At 41.2% G+C, this 25,093-nt stretch overlaps 1 long non-coding RNA gene across 2 annotated transcripts; it reads right to left on the bottom strand.

Annotated features, from left to right (window-relative positions):
• Window positions 1–20,043: 20,043 nt before the first annotated feature.
• On the bottom strand, window positions 20,044–21,881 carry LOC113040000 (uncharacterized). 2 transcript variants are annotated; one of them, XR_003275126.1, is made up of 4 exons: window positions 21,817–21,881; window positions 21,546–21,613; window positions 20,733–20,750; window positions 20,044–20,196 (listed from the first exon to the last, which is right to left on the bottom strand). It is a non-coding gene; the product is annotated as an uncharacterized LOC113040000 (long non-coding RNA). The 2 variants fall into 2 exon arrangements; XR_003275127.1 differs by having other exon boundaries at window positions 21,546–21,639; window positions 21,817–21,875.
• Between the last annotated feature and the right edge of the window lie 3,212 nt (window positions 21,882–25,093).

Below are 25,093 nucleotides of genomic sequence, written 5' to 3'. Positions count from 1 at the left end.
TGTCTTTATCATCTTAGTCTGTTATTAGGCCACATTAAGCGTTTGCATTGTGTTCATAGCCATCTGCTAGACTTGTAGTATATTAAATAATAACTATATCGAATTGGGTCTTTTATTTGAACTTAACGTATCCTAATACATTATGCCATATTAAGTGTTTGTTTTTTTCTACAGGAGGAAAACGCTTAACGAAAAAACTTTGTGCATTGTGTTCATATTCTGCTGTTCTGTGGCCATGGTCCAGGCTTGTCTTTTTCTTGCAGGACCCTGTACGTTATAGTACTAATTTAGTTTTAACCGTTTAAAGGAACACTCCACCGTTTTTTGAAATAGGGCTTATTCACATTATTTCCTACATTTAGATAGGTGGGCAAATGCATTTTTGTGTCAGTGCATGCATTGTTTTAGTTTGACTGGGTCGGCGTTAGCTTAGCTTAGCACAATGAATGGAATCCTTTGTTGCCAGCTAGCATGGCCTGAGTAAAAGTGATCAAAATTTTTTTAAAAACCCACCTAATTACTTCTTGTGGCCTGCGTATTCACAACGAGTACAAATAGCGATCCAGATTAACACTAGGCGATTTCCTAGGCAGATATTGACTTGGGACTATATTATGGGGAAGCACAGGCGTGGGGCGTTTTTTCCAGTTCACTTTGTCACACCGGAAAAAAAATCGAGTACTGCAGAATGGATCAGCGGCGTGTAATCCTCTGTAGATGTGACACAACTTCGGGCACGCTCATCTTGATCTGACGTGTTGAGCCTGGTCATCAATGGCAAAAACATGTCCCACTCTCTACAGCACAGACACTCTATTTCCGTCGGCATAGATTGGCATATTCCCCCACATTCACACCACCAGTTCATGTTGGCTCTCATCCTCACGTCCTCAGGCTGTTGAGCGATCGCCACCTCCTCCTCCTGTCGTTCTATTTCCAAAGCACGCAGCTTGTCTTCTGTAAACTCTGGTTCAAATAGGTATGGTTCTGGTTCTTGACTGTCTGAGAAGTCACCCTCTTCGTCTCTCTCAAAATCAGCCATGTTCATCGCCATTCGTGTACTGTAAGGAAAATAGCCAGGCAGCTACTATTCACGCCGGTATGTTGACGGAAGTCGTGGGATTTCATGTGTTGCGTGATATCTCTGCGCCGAAGTAGCAGTGCTTCGCCTAAGCAGCAGTGCTTCGCCTGTGCTTCCCCATAATATAGTCCCAAGCCAATATCTGCCTAGGAAATCGCCTAGTGTTAATCTGGATCGCTATTTGTACTCATTGTGAATACGCAGGCCACAAGAAGTAATTATTTTTTTGATCACTTTTACTCAGGCCATGCTAGCTGGCAACAAAGGATTCCATTCATTGTGCTAAGCTAAGCTAACGTTGACCCAGTCAAACTAAAACAATGCATGCACTGACACAAAAATGCATTTGCCCACCTATCTAAATGTAGGAAATAATGTGAATAAGCCCTATTTCAAAAAACGGTGGAGTGTTCCTTTAATCACCACCACAGCGTCTTGTCTCCATTGGCAACATGCACGATTAGTGTTGATTGCAAGTGACGTCACAGGTAGTGGAGAGTGCAAGTAGCCATTGCAAGTGACATTGTAATTATTTTTCTTTTTTCTTTTCTTCACCACCCGCCTCCTGTTGTAAAATGTTGATAGATTCAAACAAAAAGTTATAAATAAATAGAAAAAAATAAATAAAATAAAATAAAGACTGCAAGTTACATTGCTAGCGGAAGCACAAGTGTCTGAGAGTACAAGTCTGAAAATGCAAGTAGCGATTGCTAGTGACATTGTAATTTAGTTTCTTTTTTCTTGTCTTCACCACCTGGCTACTGTTGTAAAATGTTGAAAGATTTAAACAAAAAGTTATCAATAAATAGAACAAAATAAAACAAATAAAGACTGCAAGTGACGTCGCTAGCGGAAGCACAAGTGTCTGAGAGTGCAAGTCTGAGAGTGCAAGTGCAAGTCTGCAGCCAGACCCTTCTCAATAATTCACACACGTAATTGCTCTCACTAATGCATTCATGTAAATGTAATCTTTACTGTGCTACTTTATCTGTATCTGATTCAGAATGAGCAGAAATCTGTGAGAAATAAAACAACCCAAAGGCAAAAGAACTGATAAAAATTAGCTGTTATAGGAGAAATAGCCATGTACGCAGTGCTGTGTCATATGGCAAAGCTGTGCACAAGGTGTTTTTCACAGCTCCAGACTTATTTGTTCATTAATGACATTATCAGCAACTAGTCAACTTTGAATCGACTTTCATCACCTAAAATTCGACATTAAAAAATCAGAAGTCATTCAACCCCTACAAAGTACAGCTAACGTACTTTACCCACATTACCTCACCAAACACAAATCATCTGTTAGCATTACTATTTATGATTCATGTCTTCAGCAGACTTCATAGAAGAAGAAAAAAAACTAGTTATTCAACAGGTATGTAACCCTAACCATAAGTTCCCTCCGGTCCCTCCGGTCACACTCAAAGCCGGTGTCATGTTTGAGAGGGAGGGGTAGAAGAGGCAGCCGCATTGAGCGCAGACACAGAGCGGCAACGCACCCAGAAACGCACGGGTGAAACTGACCATAAAAACGTCTCGGTTACGTATGGTAACCCTCGTTCCCTGAAGGAGGGAACGGAGACGCCACGTCGGTGACCAACAAATATGGGATATCGCTTCGATAGACCAATCTACTTTGAGTGTAAACTAAACGAACCAATGCACATTGGCATGCAATTATTGCATCAAGCTGCCGCTGATCACTGCGTGAGTATAAGAGGGGAGCAGGTGCAATGCATACCAGTTTTTCGTTGAGGAAAAACTGCTCTCGATGCCACGTCAGTGACCGACGAATATGGGATCCCTATCAAAGCGCCTTGGGTGCTGCCCCTTCCAGTGCCCTGTGCGAGCCGCCTGCGCCCCTATTAGGTGTAGGCCGGGGCTCAGAACAAGTAGCTCCACTCACCGTTGTCAAAGCACTACCTCACTGGGTGAGATTGGATAACACTGGGAAAACGTACCCGGTCCGCTTGGAGCCGGGATGCTGCGGAAGCCCCATCCTTCCCGAAGGAGGTCTCGGAGGCAAATACACATATAGCATCCGTTTAGGAGTATACAGAGAAATTTGAGGTGATTAAAACCCTCTTGGGAAGGAAGAAGTCTGCCGGGGAAACACGGGCTCTAAGGCTATCCCGTGGACTATACACATACGAGTACCACTTAGGTCTCAATATGGAACCCACCCTTCCATGGTTCTCACGGATTCATCATGAAGGTCTGGCGCCGGACATTCCGCCGCGTCCAGCAGCTTAGGGTGATGGAGGATCTCAACAGGGTCTCCAGTACAGACACTCTGGAGTAGTTTAAGCAAGCCGGCCCTAACCGGGGCCTCTCAGTGCCACTACCCGTTTGAGGTGAGAACACAGGAGGATACCGGCTCTACACGAAGGCTATAGAACCTAGCGAACGTGTTAGGGGTCGCCCAACCCGCAGCTCTACAAATATCTGTCAGCGAGGCGCCACGAGCCAGTGCCCAGGAGGATGCAACACTTCTAGTTGAGTGAGCTCGTAACCTGAATGGGCAGGGCACACCCTGAGCCTGATAAGCCAAGGTTATGGCATCCACAATCCAGTGGGCCATCCTCTGCTTAGAGACGGCACTCCCCTTCTGCCAGCATCCATAACAGACAAAGAGCTGGTCTGAGGTCCTGAAGCTTGACCTCAGAACCTTCTGACTCCAAAGGAGGAGGTGGCGAGCGAGTTGCGACATGCGACGGGAGCGCAGACCACCTTGTCGGTTGATGTACGCAACGGTCGCAGTGTTGTCCGTTCAGACCAGCACATGCTTGCCTCATAGGAGACCTTTGAGATGGTTCAAGGCAAGGTGTAATGCTAGCAACTCTAGGCAATTGATGTGCCACTGCAGCTGCGGGCCTGTCCAAACCCCTGAGACTGCATGCCCATTGTACATGGCCCCCCAGCTGGTGGTGGAGGCATCCGTGTAAATCCCTGCCTTTGATCGTATTCAAGCAGGCTAGCACCGACCGCGCACGTTCCTCTGTGAGGCGTGCTGTCTGTTCGACTGAATCCAATTCCATACCAAGAAAAGAGATCCTCTGCCTCGGCGGAAGTTTGCTCTTCTCCCAGTTGACCCGAAGGCCAAGCAGGCTCAGGTGCCGGAGCACCACATCCCTTTGCTCGCACAACTGATCCCGAGACTGTGCTAGTATCAGCCAATCGTCTAAGTAGTTGAGTATGCGAACACCTTGCTCTCTGAGGGGAACAAGAGCTGCCTCCTTGATCTTCGTAAAGACACGGCGAGACAGGGACAGCCCGAAGGGCAGGACCTTGTACTGATATGCCCGTCCTTCGAACGCAAACCACAGAAAAGGTTTGTGGCGCGGAAGGATGGACACATGAAAGTACGCGTCCTTCAGGTCGATCGCTGCAAACCAATCTTGGGGACGGACGCACCCGAAAATGCATTTCTGTGTCAACATATTGAATGGTAGCCGATGGAGAGCCCGATTCAAAACTTGCAGATCCAAGATTGGCCGTAATCCACCGCCTTTCTTGGGTACAATGAAGTAGGGGCTGTAAAACCCCGTCCTCATATCGACTGGAGGGACCGGCTCTATCGCGTCCTTCGCCAGTAGGACTGCGATCTCTTCCCACAAGACGGGGGCATCGGACGCTTTCACTGCAGTGAAGTGGATACCGCGAAACTTGGGGGGACGCAGGGTATACTGAATTGCATAGCCGAGGCTGATGGTCCGCAGAAGCTAGCGAGACGGGCTGGGTAGCGCTGACCAGGCGCTTAAAAACCGTACAAGTGGGACCAGCGGAACCACAGCCATACCCACAGTGGGGCAGCGAGGTGGAACACAGCTTGTGAGCAGGCCGGAGTGTGGTGTGGGGTGCAGGGCTCATCTGGTTCCACGGGTTGGCATAGGGTGCGTGAGTAGGGCCTTTGCTGACGCTCTCGAACCGCCCGCTGCTGCCATCTGGCAAAGGAGGAGGATGAGTGGGGTCAAACTGCCCAAGCCACTACCGGAAGTGGACCTCGTCTGTCCGCCAGAACGAGCCCCAGATTGCGGCAGAGGCAGCGGGACTCCGCCCCCCTGAAGGTAGCGGAGCCTGGTTCGCAGCTCCGAGATGGTCATCTTCCCGCAATGGGAACATGACGCATCCACGAAAGCCACCTCAGCGTGCTTGACGCCCAGACACGTGAGGCAGCGATCGTGACCATTACCCGGTGCCAGGTAACGACCGCACCCAGAAACGCACGGGTGAAACGGCATCCTTAAAAGGACGATCCATCGTCTTTAAAAAGACGCACCCGTGAAGCTCTTTTAGAGAGAATTTGCTCTTTTAGGAAATGCTCTTTCAGTGCTGAGGCGCACAGGGGAGATGGCCGCTTGCTACACGACAGGGGATAGTGCAGCCTGAAGTGTGCAACCCACTCGACACTGGAACGACCGCCGCTGTAGCACTGTCTTGCCAACACAGGAAGCTTCCCAGAGCATGCTGAACTCGCAGTTCACCATAGACACAGTTCAAGGTTAGCAGAACGACACTGTCGCTCGGCTTTGAAGCGAAAAGCTGGTATGCATTGCACCTGCTGCCCTCTTATACTCACGCAGTGATCAGCGGCAGCTGAATGCAATAATTGCATGCCAATGTGCATTGGCTCGTTTAGTTTACACTAGTAGATTCACAAGTAGATTGGTCTATCAAAGCAATATCCCATATTCGTCGGTCACCGATGTGGCATCGAGAGTGACCGACTGAAAGGGAACTGCATTTTGCAGGCAAGATGGTAAACAGATTTGTTTTTTATTTTTTATTTTATTTTGTATGTGTGTGTGTTTGTTTGCTCAAGTTCAAGGGGATACTTATATGTTTGGGAATCTGTTATTTAAGTTGCCATCACATTACTACCAACAAACATCAGGGACGCCAAAGTTGTACTTGCCTCAAATTTCAAAGGTACAATGCATTGTCAACAAAAGCTTTTTGACAAATGCATGACACAACTGTTTGCACTGAACTATGTTCTAAGGGTTTCCTGAGTCCTTAAAAAAATAAGAGTTACATAGTTAGAATTTAAGGCTATGTAAACTACTACTAATATTAAAAGTCTTAATTATAAGAGGTCTTAAATTTGGGCACAGAAAGACAAGAATTGCAATATTACATTAAATATAGCACACTTTAATTTTCCTCAATAAAAAGTAAATTGATTATGTTATGTTATGTTAAAGGTGTGTGAACGTGGATTATTAATCTGGCCCCAAGGTATAAATTTCCCTCATCACTATCAAAGACGATGTTAATATTATTTAAAGATTGCTGATGATGATTACTGTTAATATTTTTTAATGGACCTGAACTAACATGAAGTGATAATCTTTTATTAAGATGAACCAAGTTGTATGAAGAATAGTACCAAGAAATGTAATGCTCATTGTTAGTTTTCATTTAATGCATTAGCTAACATTAATACACAGTAAAAAATGGGGTGTTAATATTCTAGAGTAAAGTTATTTTAACCCAGATAGAGTATTTTCAACATTTTTGAGAGTAAAGTTGCTCTATAAGTGGAGTTAAAAGTGAGTGTAAAAATCTGTAGAAACGCAGTGACAATTTCAACTCTACAGCAGTGATGAAAACCTGCCACTCTGTTGTGCTTGTCAAACGTGCTGCATTTCGGTGAAGGAAGATTGCGAAGGAGCAATGCTAGGCCACTGATATTGCTAGGTGAGTAACATCCTGTGTTGTCCACACCAAAACTGTATTTTTTAACTTTACATAATTGTAAATGTGTGCTGATATTAGTTGAGGTCATATTACAAGTTATAGTAATCCGGTTAATAGCTATTCTTAGCTAACATATTTTCATGCTTCCCAGGCAAGGTTAATCTAAAATAGCTAATGAGCTAGCTAACTTTGGCACAGTTATTTGGTAGCTAATTGGATACCGTGCCTCTTAACTTTAACTAGCCTAATTTGATGCAGAAAATAGCAGTTATATTCAACCAGCACAACTTTGTCTTATTCAGCCACCCTTTGTTATTTAAGTGTAACATCTAAACAATGCATAGTGCATGAGAGAAATGGATATGTAATTCTTAGTTGATGTATTTTATTTGTTAACGGGCAAAATAATGTTGCGTGTTCAATTTGGGGAAGAGCAGAAATACGTCAAGCTGTCTGAGCTGACATTCGATGCTTTCTTGAAAGAAGGTACATTAGGTTAAAGCTATAGCCTATGCATCACGCAATGACACAATAATATACCGTTAAACTATTATGTTATGATATCTAGTTAGGTCAATAATAATTTCTGTTGTGCTTTATATTTTCAGTTACATAAAATCGGCTTCAGATACTTGAATTTAATCATTTAGTGAATACATGAGGCAAACTTAAATGAACTTTGATTCTTGTGAGAAGGGAATGCATGTTTTTTGTATAAAATTTTTTTTTTTACAAATTTAAACAGCGTGTCTTAAATTCAACATACCAGAAAGCACGCAGCCAAACATTAAGGTCTATGACCGGTCAGACACAGAGGTTTTTGAAGAAATAGTGAAGGAGTCACCTGGAACTCTGAGAATCATGCTGGGCAATAGAGGACTTCGTACTCATTCAGACAATTCACAAATTAGTTTGTTTAGTTTAAAGGCCGGAATGAGAACATCACTTCTGTGTGTTACATTGCAGATAGAACAAGATTTCAGATTTCTGTTTGGTGAGGCCAAAAATTTTTGGAGAAGGGTTAACCAGGTTTTTATTTACATATTTGTAGGCTGGGACAGTGACATGTCTGCCTTCTTGCTGCTTCTACGTCTGCTACCACCATCGGCACAAGGTAGAAAGAGGCTGGGAAAGCTTTCTGCGTATCAAGCTTTAGATCAGCTCATCAGATTTCAAAAGGTATGCTTAAAGGGTTAGTTCACTTATATATATATATTTTGGTGATTATTTACTAACCCCCATGTCATCCAAGATGTACATGTATTTCTTTCTTCAGTCGACAATAATTTAAGGTTTTTGAGGGAAACATTCTAGGATTTTTCTCCATGTAATGGACTTCAATGGTGACCAACAGTTTGATGGTTCAAATGAGGGTTCAAAGTCTGTCTCTGTGTAACTTCAAAGTCTCGATGTGATCCCAGCAGAGAAATAAGGTTCTTATCTAGCAAAATGATTGGTCGTTTTCAAAATAAAAATACCACAACTGCACGTGTTGTAGAATCTCAAGATGTGCCACATATGCCGTCATAACGTCGGAAAGGTCGAATTGTGGTTAAAAAGTATATTATTTTTATTTTGAAAACAGCCGATCGTTTCTCTATATAAGACCCTTATTTCTCTGCGGGGATTTTGAGTCTTTTAAGCTACATTGAGACAGACATTTGACCCTTCATTTGAACCCTCAAACTGTTGGTCACCATGGATGTTAATTAAAGGAGAAAAATCCTGGAATGTTCTCCTCAAAAACCTTAATTTATTTTTGACTGAAGAAAGAAAGACATGAACATCTTGGATGACGTGAGGGTGAGTAAATTATCAGCAATTTTTTCAAAGTGAACTAATTCTTTAACGGTTGTTTAAAATACATCTTCCATCACCTCAATCTTGTGTACAGTTAGAGGTGATCTATTGTCAGAAGTTAGTCACCAAAACAGTTCTGTTGAATGTGTTTTGTTGTAGGTTGGAACCAGTGTGCAGCAGCATCTAGACAACATCACCAAAAGCAGTCAGCCTTACCCTCTCGCCCAAGAATCCACACAGAGCACAATTCACTCCTACTTGCAAGCATGTACTTTCCTGCAAGGCAACAGGCTCAGTTGGAGCTTTTGATAAACTCTTTGAAGCCCATTACGTCTTTGGTACGTCATACAGTTCTCCATTCCCTCCATATGACATACAAATGTCATATGGAGGGAAATTACACAACTCTCCATGTCGTGCCATATTGCTTCCTCTGGTAAACATTTTTATGTCATACATGTTTCTGTCAGAGACAAGGCAATGTGTTTGCAATGTAAATTCAATGACATTGAAATGCTTTATTTTTTTTACAATAAATTGGGAGTTCTGTGATCTAGTGTTATTGTGCTTGTTTTCAATTGGATAGTAGTTGATCTTTAATTCAGTAACACTGCATATTATGTTTTATATATATTTTTTAAAACACTGCAGAGAAATGAAAAGTAAAGATTACAGTGTCATTTTTTTTAAAGTAAAATTGTAGATAAATTAACTCTATACTGTGTAATTATATTACTCTTAACAGTGTGATTAAACTACAGTGTTAAATACTTTTAAACATTTCATTGTTATTTTTTACACAATATTGAGTAGAATTAACTCTAAAAACTTGACACTGACCAAAGAGTAAATTTTACACTTATTTCGAGTGGGACCAAATGTTATCTGAAACAGAGTCAAATTCAACTCTCTAGGAGTTAAATTAACACTTCTGTTTTTACTGTGTAGAATGTTATTGTAAAATGTTTATATTCATAGGTAAATAAATACTGCAAACATTATTAACAAATATCTAAGAATTTTCACACATTTTGAATTAACATTTTGTAAAGATTTGTAATTTTCATCATCTCGAACATCTTTACAGTGCTTTAGACTGCTGCAAAAGAGCTTGTCAAAACCCTTTTTTTTCTGGGTTTGTGTCTGGCTTAGAAGTTAGTGTGGGTGAGGGGCTTGTGGTTATAAACAAGTTCATTTTAAGTAGCGCAGTAAAGGAAACTACAAATACAATAAAATACAAACTTTTACAAATTACCCAAGAAGCTTTCTTCTAGCAAGTTGTGCCCTTTCAAACTAAAGCTAATTTGATGAAGCTGATGTCTTGGATGGTAAAAGGTGGAAGAATTTAAGTCAATATCAAATTTATTAACTATTGCATTAGTATTACCATATTAAATGGCGGATAAACTTACACCAAAATAATGTTAACACTACGACCAGCAAATGTTGAAAAAGTTACCAAATAAAATTAATTTATAAAAATCTCTAAATTTGTAATCTTCAGTAGTTTTTAATTACAAGAGTCCCACCACAAAACCTTTTTACATTTTTTAATAAAACATTTTATAAAAAAGGCCTATTAAAACACTTGTTTGCAATATTTCACAGTCACAAATTCCCCTTTAAAAAGCAAATGCATACATAAAGAATAATAATAATAATAATAATAATAATAATAATAATACAAAACAAATCTGTTAATCTTTTTTTAGGTTAAATTTTTGTACTTACATAAGACCAAGCATAAGATCAAAACTAAGGGTCCTGGTGCAGACAATCTCGCCATCTCCAAAGGTTCAAACAACTCTTCAAAGACACTCAGAGACACTCTCCCCTTTAGCTTTGCATTAATGTTCTTTCTTACCAGGAAGTTACATTTTAAACTCTGCCACATAGTACTGTGTCATGTCTACCAAACAGGTAATGAGATCATATCCAAACAAATCTCATTAAATACACAAACTGTTACATCATACATCAATTTCATGGATCAATGTATCATCAAAACCTCCCTAAAAATATCTATCTACACACACATACGCACAGCTAAAATATCAGAGACATGGCAAAAGAGACAGTGTAGCTAAATGTAGCTAAAGATTAAAAACTGATAGAACATCAATATTGCAAAATTGGCAGTAAAAGTATATAAATCACTTGTTCTTCTAAAGTAAAAGTATCCAACTATAAGCAGGTAAAGTTACAGTGGGAGACCACATCTCTCTCCTCCCCTGAGCCCACTGTGTTTTAACAGACCCCCTTAAGAGTGCCTTGAGTTTACCCAAGGATCACATGAGAGGAGGCAATTGAATATACATTTTGATTGAATATCAAAATATTCAATCATCTAGGGATTATCATCTAGGGATTAATTAGGGATTAGGGATCATCTAGGGTCTGTATCCTGGGGCCCGTTCTTCGTACGTCGCTAACTCACTTAGCTGGATTTGATTGTTGATGATTTAGCATGATCTTGGATTGTTTGGTTACTTGGTGTCATAGCAACAGGTGCACAATCTTAAACCTGCTCACGAGCAGGTTTATTTCATGTTAACAGGATTAGATCCCAGCTTTGTAAGCGGAGGAGATCTGGGTAGAGTTTAATCTACATTATCAACTTGTTGAAGCCAAACTTTAAGTGTTCGACTCAGTGTTCGAGTCTGGCTTTAACAAGTGCACAAACAGTTTGTATAGTTTTGCAATTCTTTGCGAGTGGCACTTTCCTTTACACTATTGGAGATGCAGAAAACTTGGGTAAAAGTGCTGTATGTCGTGCCATTCGCAAAGTAAATGGTTGCAGCATGATGTGTGTGACTCCATGTTCCACATCACAAATGTGGAACACACATGGCCTGGTTCTGTGCATGACTCTAGGATTCTATGCACATTATTTGAACGTGGTAAGGAAAAAAATGTAAACTCACTGTATTACATGATTTTATTCTGAGCCTAACAAAACTGCATTTTTCCAGGTGCTTACGATGTGATCCTGCTTGGTGACAGGGGTTATGCCTGCAGGCAGTACTTCATGACGCCATTCCCTGACCCAATCCCGTTACAATGCAGCTCTAGCCAGGACAAGGGACACTAAAGGGAAGATTTTTGTGTCTTAAGGGTCTGAGGGTTGCACCTGACAGGGCCTGTGACATTACTGTTGCATGTGCCATCCTCCACAATATTGCCACCATCAGAAAGGAGAGGACCCCTGTGGTGGAGGTGCAGCCTGATGATGAGCTGCACGGGACAGAATTGTGGAAAACCATTTTTGATTTTATTTTACACACAAACCTTCATTAAATTAATAATAGAAGACAAGACAACAGCTTAGTTCATGGAGTTTTTCAATTATGGTTTCTCAAGAAAAGCTAGTGATGGTCATCTTGTCACGGAAAAGAAGACTGGATGCAAATGCAAGTTAATATCTTTTTAATAAGAGCTTTCCACAGATAGAGTCAGATGTTCAGGAATAGACAAGACAAAAAAGCAGCAGGAGAGATGGCAACACAGGGACCTTGATGGGCGCTGGTGTTCGTGGTGAGTGGAGTCCGTGAAGTGACCATGGCTGAAGTGATGAACGAGGTAATCCAGAACGAATATCCACAGGAACTAACAGGCAACAGGAAACAGCGACGAGAAATCCAGAGCAGGAACAACTACACGAGGGACACAACAACACCAGGACTCCAAACAACGATCTGACAAACATGAGACGAAAGACAAGGCGTTAATATAGGCAAGATGTAATAAGCCGCAGCTGCCGCTGATCAGTAATCACACAGAACAATCAGGTGATACACCCCGCAACCTACACACAGACAAGATGACACCATGTATCTAAAAAAAATACGAGAAAGGGCATCGGGCTTGATGTTTTTGGAGCCCGGGCGGTACGATAGAGTAAAATCAAAACGACCGAAAAAAAGTGCCCACCGAGCCTACCTGGAATTGAGCCTTTTAGCTGATCGTATATACTCTAAGTTCTTGTGATCAGTACAAACAATAAAGGGCACCCCCGAACCCTCTAACCAGTGACGCCACTCCTCTAATGATAATTTGACTGCCAACAACTCTCTGTTACCAATATTATAATTACTTTCTGCGGGAGACAACCGGTGAGAGTAAAACGTTATCTGAGGGAGACCGCTGGGAAAGAACTGCTCCTACCCCCACCTCTGACGCATCGACCTCCACCACGAACTGACGTGAGGAATCAGGGGCAATCAGAATGGGAGCCGAAATGAAGTGACTCTTCAGTTTAGCAAATGCAGCTTCGGCTGCATCTGACCACCTGAAGGCCGTTCTGGGAGAGGTCAAGGCAGTCAGAGGTGTGGCTAGTTGGCTGAAGTTGCGAATAAAACGGCGGTAGAAATTGGCAAACCCCAGAAACCGCTGTAGGGCCTTACGGGAATCTGGACTTGGCCAATCCACCACAGCCTTAACCTTGTCAGGATCCATGCGAATTCCCTCAGACGAGACGATGTACCCTAGGAAGGAAACAGATTGTGCATGAAATTCGCATTTCTCCGCCTTGACAAAAAGACCATTCTCTAACAGCCGCTGAAGCACTCGTCTGACGTGTTGAACATGTTCCTGGAAAGACTAAGAAAATATCAATATGTCATCCAGGTAGACATATATGAACTGATCAACCATGTCTCTCAACACATCATTAACGAGTGCCTGGAAGACCACAGGCGAGTTGGAAAGCCCGAAGGGCATAACTAAGTATTCAAAGTGCCCTCTGGGGGTGTTAAAAGCGGTCTTCCACTCATCTCCCTCCCTGATGCGGACCAAATGATAAGCATTACGCAAGTCCAATTTAGTGAAGACGGATGCTCCTTGCAACCTCTCAAAAGCCGAAGACATCAACGGCAAAGGATAGGTATTCTTAACCGTGATGTTGTTCAGCCCCCGGTAATCAATACAAGGTCGCAAGGAACCATCCTTCTTCCCCACAAAAAAGAACCCCGCCCCCGCTGGAGAAGAGGAAGGGCGAATGATCTTGGCTGCCAGAGAATCAGAAATGTATTTCTCCATGGCCTCCCTCTCGGGAACAGACAAAGAGTATAATTTGCCCTTAGGCGGAGACTTACCCGGCACTAGGTCTATAGCACAATCGTAGGGACGATGTGGAGGGAGAGAAGCAGCCCGGGACTTACTTGATAGCTCTGTGTAGCTGTTTTTATTTTATTTTTTCTCTAAAATCTTTATCTTACTATCTCTGTCTGTTTGTTTTTTTTTTTTTAAGTTGTAAAATATAGCTTAATTCACACCATATTTCTGATAATACAGGCTCCGAGATGTCCTGTTGTTCTGAAGGCGGTGGGGAAACGGTCGGCTGGGCTGGCGCAGTGGGAGCGCGAAGTTGTTGCATCTGTTGGGAGAGCTCGGACACCTGTGTTACCAGCGCCTGGACGGCGCGTCCGGTGGAAGAGATGCTCTCCTGCTGCTGATCCATATGAGTTATGCTGTGGCTGATGAACTCGGTGAAAGCCGCTGAACTCGCTGCATCCATGATGATGGTCAGATCATTCTGTCACGGAAAAGAAGACTGGATACAAATGCAAGTTAATATCTCTTTAATAAGAGCTTTCCACAGATAGAGTCAGATGTTCAGGAATAGACAAGACAAAAAAGCAGCAGGAGAGATGGCAACACAGGGACCTTGATGGGCGCTGGTGTTCATGGTGATTGGAGTCCGTGAAGTGACCATGGCTGAAGTGATGAACGAGGTAATCCAGAACGAATATCCACAGGAACTAACAGGCAACAGGAAACAGCGACGAGAAATCCAGAGCAGGAACAACTACATGAGGGACACAACAACACCAGGACTCCAAACAACGATCTGACAAACATGAAACGAAAGACAAGGCGTTAATATAGGCAAGATGTAATAAGCCGCAGCTGCCGCTGATCAGTAATTACACAGAACAATCAGGTGATACACCCCGCAACCTACACACAGACAACAAGATGACACCATGTATCTATGAACCGTGACACATCTTTTGCCTGCAATAAGATATATTGTTATCCAAGGGCAGCAATACTGCTCTTTGTGAAAAATTGTGTTTTAGCACTTACCCTGAAGCTCCTTTTGAAGCAACTCCATCTCTAGTGCCATTTTTTCTTCTTTAAGTTGTCAAGTTCAACTGCTCCCTTAATATTTGTTTTTTCAAGATCAAAATACAAATTTTTCTGTTGAAGATTCCATTTATATAGGGTACGGATAGCCTCTTGTGCCATAAAAAAATAAAATCAACACAAGCCTCATGCAACAGAAAAAGTAGACTGCCCACCTCTTGTATCACTTTGTGCTGTAGGCCTATCTGTAGGTGTTTCCTCCTGTAACTCATATTGCAGTCAGAAATAATGTACACACCTATAAATTAAAGTTATTTGTGCACTTACAAGTACTTCCTCCAGAGGACTGTCATCTGAGAGGGTTTCTTCGCTGTCGTGTGTAAAAGAAAAATTGGTATTACAAAGTGTTGCACTTTCTTTCCTTTTGATGTAAAGTTAGAAATGTCCACTTACTGCAAATATTTCAGTATATATTTGCAATATACCACTTCCTTGCTTGGTCATCTCTCTCTCTCTCTCTCTCTCTCTCTCTGCATTGCATTCTGGGAGTGAATGAGCGTGGCGAGGGAGCGTGCTTGGTGGCTCTCGTGTTTGAGTTGCTTTTTCCTCTTCTTCTTTTTTTTTTCCTTTTTCTTTATTTTTATTTTTTGTTTGTGTGTGTGTCTATTTTTTGAGATTTTTCTTTTTTGTTTGTTTTTTGTAGGGGGTGGTTTGGGGCGTGGGGGAGCATGGCGGATGCAGGTGTGCGGGTTTTGAGCTCACTCACGCGTCGTCACGGTGTAAAGGTGGCGTCTGCTGTGAGCGTGGAGAGCTGTTGTTTAGCTGTGGGTGAAGTTGTGGGAAAGAACGTATTGTCTGCCTCAAGGATGAATAGTGCTATCGTTATCTTTTTAAGTACAGTAGAAAAAGCTAATGAGTTAGTTCAGAGAGGAATTGTAATTGATGGCGTTCTTACCCCTGTTTTACCACTTTCATTATCGTCAAAAAGAGTCACTCTCTCGAACGTACCGCCATTTATTAGTGATGAGGTATTAACACAAGTTTTGTCTCGCCATGGAAAAGTGGTCTCTTCGTTTAAAAAAATTCCAATTGGTGGCATTTCTCCTCTACTGAAACATGTTGTGTCGTTCAGACGCTCAGTTTACATGATTGTGAACAATGACGCTGACCTAGACCTTGCGCTGAATTTCCGAGTGGATGATTTTGACTATGTGGTGTTTATAACCACCGACAGGATTAAATGTTACGGCTGCGGCATGGCCGGCCATCTGGCCCGAGCCTGTCCCAACAAACAAGGAACAGCTAGCGTGGAAGGCGCAGCTAACGGCGGTGAGCCGCCAGCCGATGAAGCAGCCGCGGTGGAAGCAGCGGTGGCACAGGTGAGCGACCGTGTTGGCGCTCGTGGTGCTGGGACTGCGGAGAACACAGTGGTTTCAGTGCAGGAGGAAATCCAAAGTTCAAAAGAAGTTGAAAACGAGGGAGACCAAGGTGAGTCAAGCGATAAAAGAGTTGTTGAAACTGATATGGGGGATGTTCGGGAGGTTGATGGTGGGCCTAATGAAACTGGTATGGAACAAACAGTGTTTAAGGTGCCATTGAAAAGGAAGAAGTCAGACAAGTTTTGTGATTTTCGGCATTTGAAGAAATTGGACGTTGAAGGTGCCTCTGATCATGTCGACTCAGAGAGTGATAGTGAGTCATCTGACTCGAGTGTTATTCTGTCACAAAGTGAGTTTTCCAGCCGCGATTATGATGTAGATGACATAAAAATGTTCCTTAAGTCAACGAAAAATAAGAGAGGAGTTTTAGTTAATGAGTATTTCCCAGATGTAGGACAGTTTGTGGAAAAAACTAAATGTTTTATGGCTGAAGGGCGTTTTTCAAATAAAGAAGTGTATCGGTTAAAGAAAATAGTGAGGAAACTCAACGTGGATTTGAATGATGGCAGTGAAAAAGTTTAATGCTATGAATATGATTCAAAGCTGTCTGTCTTTTTGCTTTTTATTTTTGAGCATGACTGAAGTGTGTATTGCATCCTTAAATGTGAATGGTGCAAGAAATAGCAAAAAAAGAACTGAATTGTTTGAAGTTATTAAGCAAAAAAAAATTGATGTTGCTTTTATTCAAGAGACACACAGTGATATTAAAAATGCGGCAGACTGGATGCAGGAATGGGATGGGTTTTCTGTTCTGAGTCACAACACCACACTTAGTGGTGGTGTAGGAATTTTATTTTCAAAAAGTTTTTGTCCAGTTTCATATCAAGTTGATGAGATTGTGAAAGGAAGACTCTTAAAAATAAGAGCAATTTTTGAAAAATACGTTTTAATTTGTATCTGTGTTTATGCTCCTACATCACCAATGCAAAGATTGTTGTTCCTAGGTACACTAGGTTCCACGTTACAAAACTGTAATACTGAAGAGTATCTGTTTTTAGGTGGTGACTTTAACTGCACAGAGAGTCATATTGACAGGAATCATATTGAGCCTCACATGGCTTCTCGTGAATGTCTTGTTAAGTTTATAAACATGAATGATCTGTGTGATATTTGGAGGCATTTTCATGATGGTCAGAGACAGTATACATGGGCTCATGCTCGTGATAGTTTTCTGTCTCTTGCAAGATTAGATCGTTTTTATAGTTTTAAACATCATTTGGGTATTTTTAAAAACTGTGTTATTTGTCCAGTAAGTTTTTCTGACCACCATATGGTTGTGTGCTCCTTCTTTCTAAATCAGATTAAGTCTCGGAGTGCCTATTGGCATTTTAATACAAATCTTTTGTATAATAAAGAATTTAAGGAGGTCTTTAAGGTATTTTGGGAAGATTTTAAAAAGGAAAAAGGTTCGTTTCAAGATTTAAAGCAGTGGTGGGATTTTGGAAAAGTACAAATAAGACAGTTTTGTCAACAGTACACTTGCAATGTCACCAAAGAGTTAGATAATTCTATGAAAGCCTTGGAGACAGAGATAATTAAATTGCAGAACTTAGCTGATGCATCGAGTAATCAAAATTATACAGAGATGATTTCGAATAGAAAAACACATTTAGCAGACCTGCTGGGGTTGAAAACACAAGGAGCTCTGATTCGTTCTCGTTTTTTAAGTCTTGAACAGATGGATGCACCATCTAAATATTTTTTTAGTCTTGAAAAAAAAAACGGGCAAAAACGTTTTTTGCATGCTTTACGCTCTGAGACAGGAAATATTTTAACTAGTCATGCAGGAATACGTGAAAGAGCTTGTAATTTTTATGAAAATTTGTATAAGAATGAGTTGGGAGCAGGGTGGGATTCTGAGAGTCCATTTTTTGTAGGTCTGAGTCAAGTGTCAGAGGGGGGCAATGCAGATCTCTCAGGTGCTTTAAACATGGGGGAATTGTTTAGTGCCCTGAATAGTATGGATTCTGGAAAAGTGCCAGGAATTGATGGACTTCCAGTTGAATTTTATAAATTTTTTTGGACCGAAATAGGGGAGGATCTATTGTTTGTGCTTAATGATAGTTTGGCCTCAGGCAGGTTGCCTGTGAGTAGCAGTAGAGCTGTCATTACACTCCTCCCTAAAAAAGGGGATCTTTTAGAAATCAAAAACTGGCGTCCTGTTTCGCTTTTATGCTCCGATTATAAATTGCTTTCTAAGGTTTTAGCTAATAGGTTAAGGAAGGTAATAGATCAGGTGGTGCATTCAGATCAGACTTATTGTGTTCCGGGTAGGTCTATTTTTGATAATATTACCCTTATGCGGGATATTTTTGATGTCTCCAAGTAGCTCGGTTTTAATATTGGACTTGTTTCACTGGATCAAGAAAAGGTTTTTGATAGGATTGAACATCCTTATTTGTGGAGAACCTTAGAAGCTTTTGGAATTTGTCAGGATTTTATTGATAAAGTGAAAGTACTTTATGGTGATGTTGAAAGTGTACTAAAAATAAACGGTGGCTTATGCACTCCCTTCAAGGTTTGTAGGGGTATAAGACAAGGTTGCTCATTGTCTGGAATGTTATATTCACTTGCTATAGAACCCTTGTTGCAACAACTAAGAGAAAAAGTTTGTGGTTTGAATTTACCTGTTTGTAAAAACAATATAATTTTATCTGCTTATGCTGATGATGTGGTGGTTTTAATTGATGGCCAAAATGATATACATGTGTTAATGGAAGTTTTAGAGGATTTTAAAGCTTTATCATCAGCAAAAATTAATTGGAATAAGAGTGAGGCGATTTTAATTGGAAACTGGTCAAAAGGGAAACCAAAATTGCCTGATGGCCTGAATTGGGGAACAGGTGGTTTTACGTATTTGGGAGTGTACTTGGGAGATGAAACATTCCTTCAGAAAAATTGGGAAGGGGTTGTTGATAACAGACATGGGGACTTGTGACTTGGTGACTTGGACTCGAGTCGACTCGAGTCGCTATTTTTAGGACTTGAGACTTGACTCGGACTTGGAAGTTAAAGACTCGGGACTTGACTTGACTTGAGACACGATGACTTGAATGACTTGAGTGTTAATTACATCATGTTTTCAGTTTGAATATAAAATATATAAATTATTTTTTTAAATAAAGTTGATTACTCAGCTGGAGCGCAGGCTGAGAATAGCGTCGTGACTGGATCAGGACACTATCATCAGTCATGCCCTCTACCTTACACACACCACGCCCACTTAAATCAGATATCACATCACATCAACATGTCAGCCTGAGAGGTACCGAGGGTCATCGCTTTTGTCTTCAATAGTTCGCGCCTAAAAACGCGTGGAAAACGCTAGTCGCGCCGCTTTCTACTTCTTTCCAAAGCGCTCAGGCAGAAGTGCTCCTGGGGCGTCTGTCGTTGCTAAGCATCCATGACACGCTCTCTCTCAATGAAAACGCGGAAATTTCAGCAAAGGATAAATGGATTTGCAGCACTAAAAATCGCTCGCAGTAGCTCTGCTACTAAATTCATTTCAAAATGGCAATCCATATACAGCTATGAACAGCCCAGATAGCAAACAGTCATTGAAACTATGCTGAATCAACATCCCGTTGTCAACATTAAGTCATTGAATCAACATCGAACTCTGATGTTGATTCAACATCATTTTGCACCCTGATTTAATATTGAAACAATGTTGAAATTCTGTCCATAGATCAACGGAATTTCAATGCTATTTCAATTATCAGGAATATTGAAACAATGTTGAAATTTCAACTGAACGAAGGATCAACGTGATTTCAATGGAATTTCAATCGTTTTAAAATGTTAATTTTAAATGTAATGCCATAAATTAAATAGCCTGCTTTATCTACAGCCAGGATGTAAAAAATTAATGGAACATTTAAAATCTTGTATAAAACACAGAACACACCACACTATTTAAAATCAAATATATGTTTATTAGCCTCTCTACTCTTTATTTACACTTCATTGTCATCTGATGCCTGCATAAGTTGTCGTCCAGTCCCTCCTGCCCGGTCTGGCGAATAGCGCAGCCACTTTTGGGTGAAAATTGGGTGATGGTAGCTGTCCCCATCTGCTGAGTAAGAGCATCTAAAACAGAAAATAAAATCACAAAGCAAAACAAATATAGCATTTAAGTTAAACAGAACATATATTTGAACAAATTCAGTAGCCTAGGCCTATGATTTTTCAATGATCGGATAAGGCAATAAGTCCTCGTGTTGTAGGCTAGATCATATTTCCCCTATATTCAAAGCACTTTTCAAAACTGCCTGTTCATGGATGTATTCGAATTAAAGGGAGGCAAAAAAGATTAGCTTGCAGTGACCTCTTTCATAAGGAAAATGTATGAGGCCAAATGACTCAAAAATTTTTATGTTTATTATTTCATTGGTTCAGAAGTAGTTGTTAACTCCACAAATTTAATATAAATAACTGGATACTAATTAAATAGTTAATGTAGATTAGAGTTACCATAGACAAAAGATGTTTTGACAAAATAATCATAGACAAAAACCGTTGCATTCAGTTTTTGATGAGGTTTTGGGCTGGAAAACCAATTGCAAGTGGTGCAAGTTGTTTGCAGAAATAAAATAAAATGAAATCAAAAATGTTGTTTTGCTTACTTGGTGTGCAATAGTGATCTGTAAAAGAACAGAAAAGACAAAAATCTCTGTTAAAAACAGCAATTAAAATTCACAATCATACAGTGTGACTGTACTTTATACATATGCACTCAGGTAACCAATCTGTTATTAAAAATATAAAAACAAAGAATATAAACAACATAATATACAAATTAAATATACAGTGGTTTATTCTTTTCAGCTACAGTTGATGTAATAGTAGCATTCAAGAAATAAATGTAAAATATAAAAAACGAAATACACTTTAATGTAGGCCTATAAAATATACAATTCTCATTAAAGCTAATGAATTACGCCCCATTAACTGGACTCCCCCGGCCTCTCAGATCACCATAAATGTTAAAGGGATTTTAATGCTAAAATATGCTATTTTTTATGCTGCACTTTCTTCCTATAGTGAATATCAAGCTACAATATATCTGTTTGTCAGCTCAAATGTTTCAGTGGTAGAACTTTTGCCAAGCGTGTCAGAGGTCAGGGTTTGGGTATTAAAATGAAGTACAATAGTTGTGCAAGTACAATGCTGTATCACTTGCGACGCAAACATCCAAAAGCAAATGAAAGCCGATGAGTACAACTGATGAGTAGTTTACACTTTAGATTAGGGGGTGTAAAAAGCTTTGTAAATTATTTATAATGTTTATTGAGATAATAGTACAATGTTGACATTTCAATGATTTATAAGTGATTAATAATATATTAACTAGTAACTATTAACCATTAAGGATTTTGTTTGATTCAGTTGTTTACTGAAGGCCCTGACTGAAACCCCAGAGTACTCAGGGTACTTACTGTCTGACAGCAGGTTCACTCAGACTCTGATCGTCATCACTGAAGAGTCCAGGAACAAAATAAGCCATCTGACACAGAGACAACAATATTTACTCTGCAGTTCCAGGTTCATTAGAAGGAAACAAGATAGCAGAGGTAAAATGCAGATAAAAGACAGAATAATATATATAACAACAATAATAACATATGTAATATACAAATTCTACTACTAATAATATAATCTTAAAATAACAGAATCTATATTTTTAATTTTAGGATGAGTGTGACTTACGTTTTGATGTCAGGGACTTCTTAAATTTGGTGAAATATATTCTGAAAAAGGCATATTAATGTATTTCATGAGCTTCTTTCATGAGTATTTCATGAGCTTCTTTCATGAGTTCACCTAAGTCAGTATCTCCCTTCAGCCACATTTCTGCTGGACACTCTTGGGTATCCAGGTTAACAAGCATCCAGGCCACCGTAGTTATCATGCACTGATCACGCGACAGGACAGCCAATCAAATCACTGTGTTATCGGATGACTGTTAAAATAGAACCTTTAAGCTTCGTTTTGCATGGTCAGAAAGAGATGGTTTGTGTCGTTTTCTCCTGATTCCTGTCAAAGTCGTGTGCGTTAATGACCAAAAGTAAGTGTTTGCTTATCTTGGATGGTGTTGTTAACGCTGATTAAGATCATTTGTTGAGATGTTTATGTATAAGATTAGACGATCGCGCGGAAGACCCGCGGCTCTGCAAGATCATTTGTTTATGTAAACATAAGCGCTGTAGACCAAATATGTATACTTAGAATCTTCATATTCAAATCATTATTGTGATTGTGCAATATTTCCACCTAATTCGAATGCTAATCAGTTCAGAAGTGTGGTTAATGTTTCAAATGTACATTTAATGCATATCTCCATATGTTTACATATGCTGCTTAGTTTCTAAGGTTTACATTCTATAAGTTTATATGCTAAACTGATTGTTTACATTTGATAATGTTATCTTGTTTGTTCTAAATCACTTGATTTATGTAATTTTATTTCTCCTTTCCTTTGTTTAGACCACAAATACACACTCATGCCTATATCCATATGACCATGTACAAGTTTGTATAGAGCAATGCCAACATACCAATGTAACCGGCAAACTTGATGGATATTAAAGTAACCAAACTGGAATTCCTGTCTCCGTGTCCTTACCGACACTCCATGGCGATGGCCAAGAATTATACCTAAGAATCAGCACACCTTCCCTTCAAATTTGGTCCTTCGAGCCGGAGCCGGGTCGTTACCATGGCAACTCCAGAGTCTGAAATATCTAAATCTGCTCCTGCCTCATCCCAGCGCCCACGCAGAACAATCCAGAGGCCTGCCTTCCTAGACGACTATGTGGTCAACTATACTGGGAACCCATCAGGACAGACTGTTAAACCTAAACAGAAGGTAATGGTGACTTCAACCCCCATCTCCTCTCACCACCTATTTGGAACAGCTGGGGCATCAGAAGATTTCATGCTGCAGATAATGGAAATTACAAGGCAACAGAGCGAGACTGCTAGACGCCAAACAGAACTCTTGGAAAAAGTCCTGCTACACAGTACTCCTCAAACATCTGCTCACTCCTCACAAGCATCATCTCGGCATCAGACACCTAGAACCCAGATCCTGAAATCAGTGGAAAAGGGAAGGCCAAAATCCGATGCCAGTCTTGATGTTGTTACTCCAGATCGTCATCCTTGGCCACAGCCTGGGAAAACCCAAAGCACCCAACCCCCTTTCGTTGAGGAGCTGTCTCAAATGCTGAGGAGAACCCAAATCAGAGACACTAATTTCCAGTCACCACCCCCAATGAGCAGAGAGACCAGTCTGTCGACACACCATTATGCCTCACCATGCTGCAGCCCCTCAGCAGATCCGATTAGAACACATGTACATGCCAGTGCAGAACCCTGGATGAAACCATTACCTCCTCTCCCAGACCAGAGACCGAGACAAACCACCCAGCTCCCATACTATCAAGTACCACCACCTTCTGAAGCTTTCCCAGTGCAAAGTCAGTTTGCTCCAGAGACTGAGCCAATGTCAAGAATTTCGTACCCAGTTACAACATCTCATCTTAGAGCTGATGCAGTGCCCTACATTCCCCATCCCTCATCATACTGGCCTCCAACAGTAGAGGGCCCTACCTTCCCAGATTTCATTAAAGAAGACAGAGCCCAGTATGTGGAACTTAGGATCGCCCTAGACAACCTGCTTCACCCCCAATTACCAGAGCATTACAAATACTCCATCCTGCTTAAACATGTAAAGGTACCTAATGCACACAGACTGGTGCTAGCACATGCAGAGTCAGTTACGCCGTATACTAATGCTCTACAAGCCCTTGACAGAAGGTATGGCCGGCCCTACCAGTTTGTGCTAAGGGAAATAGAGACTTTGGAGAATCTGCCACCTATCCATGCTGGTGATGAGCGGGCATTTGACAGCTTTTCCCTTAGAGTCCAAGCCATAGTCGGTATGCTCAAAGCCTTAAAGGAGGAGGGGATTGAAGAACTGCACAGTGGATCAAATGTGAAACGCCTTCTGAACCGTCTTCCTCGTTCACAACAAACCCAATTTAGGAGACATCACCTCAAAAGAAACCCAGATAAGACCAAGTTCTCCCTCCTCGAGTTTGCAGATTGGCTACAGCTAGAAGCCAACTGTATGGAATTTGACCCAACTGATGAGACAAAACCCATAAAACGAGATCAAAGGGCAGTGATTCGGGGATATAGCAAACAAACGACCATATTGCATGGTGTAGAACAAAGACAGGCCACAGAACCATTACCTGAATCCAAAGCAGTTCATCCCAAATTACCTACCAAGCGCAAAGCCGTCTGTCCATACTGTTGTGCAGAACATTACCTCAGCCAGTGTACCGTATTCACAACATTAACTAAGGAGCAAATGGTTGGATGGATCAAAGACAATAAACGATGCTGGAAATGTGCACGCTCCCACATGGCCAAGGACTGTGACCTAAAGAGGCCGTGCCATCTTTGCCAAGCCAAACACCTCTCCATACTCCACGACATCAACCAAAGGAAAGGTGAGGTTACCAGTGAGAACAATAGTCTGTACAACTCCACCACAGAGACTCTTTACTTAGACCAACCTCGTTGTGGTGGCAAGGTGTTCCTGAAAGTTGTAAAGGTTACCATACATCATCAACAGAAAGCTTTGGACACATTTGCTGTACTTGATGACGGTTCAGAGCGCACCATTCTGCTTGACACAGCTGCACAGCATCTAGGATTAAAAGGCAAACCTGAGCAACTGAATTTACGGACAGTACACCAAGACATCAGGACATTGCATGGCACTTCCATAAACTTCAGCTTATCCACTCCAACTGACCCTAAGAAAAGGTTCAGCATTCAGGGGGCCTTCACAGCTGATCAGTTTGGTTTAGCAGAATACACCTACCCTGTGAGTACCCTGCAGGAAAGGTACAGACACCTGAGAGGGATTCCTGTACCACCTCTGGTGAAAGCTTGCCCACTTCTTCTTATTGGT

Source organism: Carassius auratus, chromosome 22 (genome assembly GCF_003368295.1).
Source record: "Carassius auratus strain Wakin chromosome 22, ASM336829v1, whole genome shotgun sequence".
In the NCBI taxonomy this organism is placed as follows: domain Eukaryota; kingdom Metazoa; phylum Chordata; class Actinopteri; order Cypriniformes; family Cyprinidae; genus Carassius; species Carassius auratus.
This window is presented reverse-complemented; position numbering and strand designations above follow the sequence as displayed.